The sequence below is a fragment of the Fukomys damarensis genome, unplaced genomic scaffold, assembly GCF_012274545.1.
Source record: "Fukomys damarensis isolate Sample0158 unplaced genomic scaffold, DMR_v1.0_HiC HiC_scaffold_6, whole genome shotgun sequence".
NCBI lineage: Eukaryota > Metazoa > Chordata > Mammalia > Rodentia > Bathyergidae > Fukomys > Fukomys damarensis.
This window is the reverse complement of record NW_022900918.1, coordinates 42,171,640-42,176,509: the sequence shown is the minus strand read 5'-3', so window position 1 is coordinate 42,176,509 and position 4,870 is coordinate 42,171,640. Positions and strand designations below refer to the sequence as shown.

Below are 4,870 nucleotides of genomic sequence, written 5' to 3'. Positions count from 1 at the left end.
GAGGAAACAGGCAGCTGATTCGTGAAGATTTGATTTCTGGGATAAACATATACACAGCACCTTCCCAGTAATGGCAGCTGTGCCTTTGAGTTTAGTTTGAAGAGCCACGAGACTCTCCAGGCTTTGAGGTCCACGCTTGGGCCACCCCCAAGGACACCAAGGACTTCCCCAACACTCTCTCTGAGTGAGAAGGGCAGAGAAAGTCACATGGCCCTCAGCCCCAACATGCTAATGCCTACGATCCAGGGAGACGCTTTCATGGTGAGCTAGAAGTTTTGCTTTGTTTTGTTTGTTTTGTTGTTTTGTGAGACTGCTGTGCAGAGGGGAGGCAATTAGGAAGCAGGACGCTCAAAAGAGACACTTTAGGGACAAGAAAAAATTTTGCTTGGTGCCACAAAGGGACAGAGGTGAGACCAGCTGTCAATGATGGGAAAGAGGGGAGACAAAGAGAATGACGGTAATGCTTTTGGAGGACCCTCCGCCAGGCGCGGAGAGAGGAGCCAAGTCCCACTCTCAGAGGCATCAGCGGCTCTGTCCTTGAACCACCTCCTCATTGGGCAAGGGCGCAGTTGCCACGTCTCTGAATTGCTGATGCAGATCAAGGCTTTGCAAATGCAGGCTCACGTTTGTTCTAACACAGCACCTCCCAGCTTGTCCTCGGGTATTTTACTGTGAGCAGAGGCAGATCATGATGAAATAGTCTACTGCTTCTGAGAAAATCCAAGCACACGTACAAACGATTAAGTCAGCCTCCACTGCATGACGTTCACTGGTTGAAAAATCAACCCACTCCCACTCGATATTTTTGTAGGAAACAAAAGACCCTGAACAGTTCTCTTGACTCCCTTCCAGGAGGGAAGTCAGGAGTGCCCTGAAGTGACACGCAGAGTTTTGTGAGCTCAGCATGTGCTGTGCCTGCCCAGGCTCCGCGCCCAGCCTGGGAGGGATGGTGGAGCCGCTCCGGCACATAGAAAGCAAATACCCAGGCAGTATGTCACTTACTTGGTCATTTTGGAACATATGAATTTGGTCATGAATCTGAGTGGCCATCCTCAAGAACCACCATCATCCAGCTGTTGGGCTTGTGCCGCTGTGGCGTGGCCAGCACCTGGAGGCCACTGTGGCTCTCAGCCTCACCGCCGCATGGTTTCTCTTAAACCCATCATACAAATAAATTAAGGGCAAAATAAAAAAGCGTAGGAGACAAGGAGACAGATCTTTTATAAATGGGAAGGGGACCAAAGGAAAGAAGGAGGGGGAAGGAGAGGAAAGGAAGGGATCATGAAGAAGATGAAGCTGTGTCATGTACAGTATCAGCTCCCCACAATAAGTGTAATCATTGTGTACTATAATCATCATTAATAAAAAAGAAAAGGAAAAGAGCAGCCCTTGCAGTGATCACGGGCAGCCAGCTGCGTTAACTTCTTCCATCCCACGCCCTCCTCTTTCTAGTGGAGCCCTTTCCTCTTGCAGAGCTGCCCTCTTTCATGAAAGCCAGGCATTATAAACACAGAATCTCCAGACAATCTGGCCCACTGTCTGCTTTATAAATAAAGTTTTACTGCTATACAGCCATGACCATTCACTTACATATTGTCTGTGGCTGCTTCATGGCTTTAGAAGAGTTGGGTGACTGTGACAGAGACCTGCAAAGATTAAAGTGCACAGTATCTAACCTAGAAAAAGTCCACCAGGCCTGATGCAGGCTGGTAACAGAGCAAATCAGGGTGAAGCAGACAGGACCTTGAGGTCTGCCAGCCTTTCAGCAGCAGTGGATCCTGGGAACATCATCTTCAGAGTCACAGCCCCCACAGTGCAAGGAGTGGAAGTGACATCTGCCTCATGGGCTTGTTGGACAGTTATGGGTCACATTTCAGTGGAGGAGAGCTCTGCCAAGCCGTCCACAAGTTCTCACTCCTGCTGCAGAATTCCGTGACTCCGGTGCTCTCTCCCTCCCCTCATCTCCTCCCTGTTTCCTCCTCCAAGTCCAATCTCCTTGTGCCCCTCTGCTCTTCATGCCCTGGTCCTCTGGGCCTTTATTCTTCTTTTCTTTTCTCTCTCTTCTCCCTCTTCCTTAGCTGTGAGGCTTGTTTATGTTACTGAAGACCTATTGGGTTCCTGGCAAGGCCCACAAGCTAGGGCTCTGGACCTTCTTCCTCACAGGGAGGGTGCTCTTCCTTCCCTGGGCGTAGCAATCACCATCCTGGGAATCACGGGCTCCACCTGCCCTCGAGGAGGCCTCCACTGTGGGGAGTGGCCTGAACCCTGGGTGTTCAGCCTGGGCACATTTGCCATAGCTGGCACTGGCTGCCATACTCAGCCACACACAGGTAGTACAGGCATGGGGACACATGGCTACCGATCCTACTTCACAGACTGGAAATAAAGTCCCTCTCGATTTAGGGATCCAAAGCAGACAGAGTAGTTTTAGTGGCGCCAGCCGGCAGGAGCCCTGCTTCTCTCGGAAACTCGGGGTCCCCGGGGCAGGACTATTCTCCAAGGGTGTGGCTCACTGACATGGCAGGGGAAGCCTGAGGCACAGAGCTGGGGTTGGCAGAGGGCTCCCAGCTCTGCATGGTCTGCAAATATTCATGTGGGGATTTTAATGCCATCACCCAAGTGCCTGGCTGCGTGGATAGGCTAGGATCTCCTGATCAGCACCAGACAGGCCGGCGGACTTCCTCAGAGACAGACGCCAACAGATAAGAGGCCACCTCCACATCCTGGGTGACTTGGTGACTTCGCCACCCAGGAAGGAGCACAACCTCCCCTCAGGGCAAGATTTTTGTTTCTGACTGAATCCACCACCAATGAGAGAGAAAGGGGCTGAATTCATCATCCTGTCTGAGGTTTCATAATTGCCTAATATTTGACTCCTGGTCACGGTATTTATCTGGTGTTTATCTCTCACAGGTGTAACAGCCACCTCGGTGGCTCTGCTGGCCTGCTCCCTCCTGGAGGAGCCACGACAGGGCCCCTGAATGGCCCGAGGTGCTGGGAGACTGGTGAAGTCCTCCCAGGCGCCCCGAAAGAGGGGTCTGTGAAGTCCTCTCGGGGGCTGGGAGTGCTGGGGGCTCTGCAGGATGAAAGCTGCCTTGGGGCACTGCAGGGCTTTGCTGCACAGGCTGGAAATGCACAGGGCATTTAACTAATGCCTCTGCTTCCCCGACATGGCAGGAGCAGAGCCGGAAAGGGTTCGAACACCCATGCTGGCCGGGTCAGAGCTCATGCTTTAGATGGCCCTTGTCTAGGGTTCATTTAGTCCTCGGGTCCTGGCTGGAGGCGGCAGTGTCCCTTCCGTCGTACAGGTGCTGAGTTGCAGATGAAGCCACAGGTGGCACTGGCCGGGCTCACACAGCCAGAAGCTGGCACCATCCCTGCCTCCCATGTTGCATCTTCAGAACGAGGTTTGGCACCGAAAGTGGGGCTTCAGCAGGCGGGGACATCTTTGGGGAAGGCAAAGTCATTTCACCCTGTGTCACAAGCTGGGCAAAGTTTCTAACACCAAACTCTTACCCCGTGAGCCTGCCAAGCGAGGGGCCGGGATGTTCCACACACAGGCACAGAGATGGGGTAGCTTTTAAGTTACTTTTATCTCACCTGAAGCATCATGCCTGGTGTTAATTTGAGAGTCTTGCCGCCATTTTTACCAGGATCTGATGATTCCCCACAGGGTCACTGGGAACCTGGACAGCAGCAGGAGGGTCAGACACCAAGAACAGCCCCAGGGTTCCACAGAATTCTGCCGCATCACTGGGGACACAGGTTCTTAGTGATGTCCCCAGGTAGCAACCACTTGGGATGGGCTGTGTCACCGCTGCAGCACACAGGGGATACCACATCAGGTGCCAGTGAGGACAGGGGACCTAGGATTCAGGGTTTCCTAAGCAGAAACATAGCAGGGCCCCAACACGACAGGACTTCTTCACCTCTGGCACCGGGGACAGGAGTGACAAGAGACCCGCCATCTCCAACCCTACCTCTCAGCATGCTCACTCATGAGATGGGGAACCAGGGCCCTTGTGGTGTGGCGTGGAGAGGACAGAAGACTCTGAGGCTGAGCCACACTGAGAGAGAGAAAGACAGCGGCAAGCGCTGGACCCCACCTCCCAGCCGAGACCCGCCTGGGTGTGCACATGTCCAGAGCCACTGCCAGCCCTCCATGTGCTGTGTGGTCTGCCCGGTCCTCTGTGCCACACAGACGGGGCAGGGGAGGGGAAGTGCCGCCCCACACATGCTGGGCGGGCCCTGGAGGACACCCAGCTGAGCTGCTGGCTCCGGAGTGAAGGGCCCTCCAGGGCAGGATGCATCCCCTGCTGGGTCCTGTGTCCTCCAGGGTGCTCTCTTAAACCCTCTCCCCACTCCCAGGAAAGCACAGGCTGGGCTCAGGCCTCCAGGAAGCAGTACAGACCTCGGAGCGGGAGGCCAGGGAGCGCCATTCTGCAGTCTAGCACAGAACCTGCCTGCAGCCGGTGTGGCTGCTCCGGGCTCCTACAGACCCTGCTCAGAGCGACAGTGGGTGACGTCCATGAGGGGCCTGGGACTCTCTGGGAGATGCATCCCGCCAAGGTCCTGGGAAAGGGTGCAGAAGCCCCAGGTGAGGCTCGGGTGATGACTCTGTTTATGGGATTGGCCGTCCGCCTTCCTCACCACCAGAAAAATTGCCTAAGAGGTATTTCACTTTGATAAGCTAATTTGAGAAGAAAATAGTCTCGTGTGTATCATGAGTTATTTTTGAATAGACCTTTAAATTGAAAACTAAAAGTACAAAGCTATAAATCTAATTATCCCCCCCAGCCTTGTAGTTTAAGGTAAGAAGAGCTGCACGCAAACAATATAAAACATCACAGGAAATGGCGTCTAATGGGAA

The 4,870-nt window shown here is 53.7% G+C and overlaps 1 long non-coding RNA gene across 2 annotated transcripts; it reads right to left on the bottom strand.

Moving 5' to 3' along the window:
* Window positions 1-373: 373 nt before the first annotated feature.
* On the bottom strand, window positions 374-3,724 carry LOC104859381. 2 transcript variants are annotated; one of them, XR_779354.1, is made up of 4 exons: window positions 3,601-3,724; window positions 1,591-1,646; window positions 1,003-1,152; window positions 374-710 (listed from the first exon to the last, which is right to left on the bottom strand). It is a non-coding gene; the product is annotated as an uncharacterized LOC104859381 (long non-coding RNA). The 2 variants fall into 2 exon arrangements; XR_779355.1 differs by lacking the exon at window positions 1,591-1,646.
* Window positions 3,725-4,870: the final 1,146 nt, after the last annotated feature.